Source organism: Pantherophis guttatus, chromosome 2 (genome assembly GCF_059756535.1).
Source record: "Pantherophis guttatus breed Tessera chromosome 2, ASM5975653v1, whole genome shotgun sequence".
Classification (NCBI taxonomy): Eukaryota; Metazoa; Chordata; class Lepidosauria; order Squamata; family Colubridae; genus Pantherophis; species Pantherophis guttatus.
In genome coordinates this window covers 254,844,448-254,846,263 of record NC_142064.1, presented here as the reverse complement: position 1 = coordinate 254,846,263, position 1,816 = coordinate 254,844,448, and positions in this window count along the sequence as shown.

The following is a 1,816-nucleotide window of genomic DNA, read 5'->3' as shown; positions in this document are numbered from 1 at the left end:
AGAAGATATATCTTCGGGTTTGTTTTCTTAAAGTATGCTGGCAAGGAAAGGTCTCGATCCACCCCTCTTAATCAAGGTGCGATTATCCCAAAGGCAGAATGGGATTAATCAGCGCCTTGACATACCTGTAATTGCTTTAAACTTGTATTTTTATTTTAAATATTGTCAATTGCTTTCTCTTTATAAAAACACAACAATGGCCTATTAATCCAGTAAAGGAAGAAAATAGTTGTAATTAACCTATAAACTTCTAAATTCTCAGAGTTTGTCTGTTTGTAACCTTCAATTAGGGGAAGTTAAACGTTAGAGGACAACAGTTTTTGAACCGACGTAACTCAAATGGGCTAACTTAAAGAATGCATCCAAAACCTGGGATTCATTATTCCCATGGGATTGAAATTTGGTGAAGTTGTGGCTGCTTCAGCACCACTGGGCCTTCTGACTACATTTCCCAGAAACCCATAGCTTGTGTGGTGCAAGGCAGGGATGTCGTATCCCTGCCCACTTTTCCACTACTCTCTGGTCTCTGCATCTAATTGGCTGGTGACAATGCCCAACCGACAAATGGCGATTGGCTATTTATGAATCAAGGCTGAAATCTCTTAATGGAGTTGGGGAACAAGAGAGTGACTTGGAAGTCTGCTGACAAGGTATGGCTGGCTGGAGGGCATTGGTGTCGATGGGTGAGCCCTCTTCCTTCCTAGAAGGAAGGAGCCCTTGGGTACATACCAGGATGGAGAATGGGGGTGCAATTTTCCTTGGGGTTAATAGCTCCCTTTATTTCCCCTGCCCCCCCCCCAGCAAAGTGGCAAGCAGTTCCGCAAGTGAATCAAGCAGGAGTGATTTCTGGAACCCAGGAGAGAGAACACCATCCTTATCTCTAGGACCGTGATGGCACGTGGAACCATGTCGCCTGGCACGCCAGCTCAGCTCCGGTGCGCATGCGTCAGAGTCTCTGGAGGCTGGGGACAGCAAAAAAGTCACTTCCTGTCCAACCAGAAGTTGGGAAACGGGCTGAGGGGGTGGGGAAGGCTGTTTTTGCCCTCCCCAGATGCATAGAGAGGATCTGGAGCCAGGTGAGAGAAAAAAAACGGGCCTATCGGGCCATCGTGTGCTAGGGGGAAGGGGGGGGTCGTATACATGGGGCGAGGTGCATAGAATTATGGGTGTGGGCACACGTGCACGCGAATCTCCCCCGCCCCCCCCCTTCCTGGCACGTGATGGCAAAAAGGTTAGCCATCACTGCTCTAGGCGATGCTGTTCCAAAGGGCAAAGACTGGGACAGAGAAGCACATTTCATTGGTCCCATAAAACAACAAAATTCAAAATAGTGGATAGAATTCAAAATTGCAATGTATAGAATTAAGACTAGGCTGCCCTGAAGATCATGCCTTACTTAATTAAACAAATATTTGTTCAGGCAAAAGCCACCTCTACATTCATTCTGAATTAATACTGAACTATGGTAAAGCTTGACCCTTGACACAAGTGACACTCCACGGATGCGACATTTGTCAACCCTGAAGCAAACCTGGCTGAGGCTATCTTTGCGGCTCCAGGGTTGCCACAAGACAGGGACGTAGGGAAATAGCTACCTGGGGGGTTGTAATCAAAACAAAGAGCTTTCCTGTGGGAACCAAGGACATTTCAACAGGTGGCTGGGAAGAGGAGGAGTGGAGTAACCAAGCAACCAGCCAGCACCTCTATTGGACAAAGTGACTCATGACTTGGGGGACACAGGAAACGTTCACTTTTTAATTAGGTGAAAACCGTGGGAACTTTCAGAGTCTGTTTTCACCAGTTGTGCCAATATGAT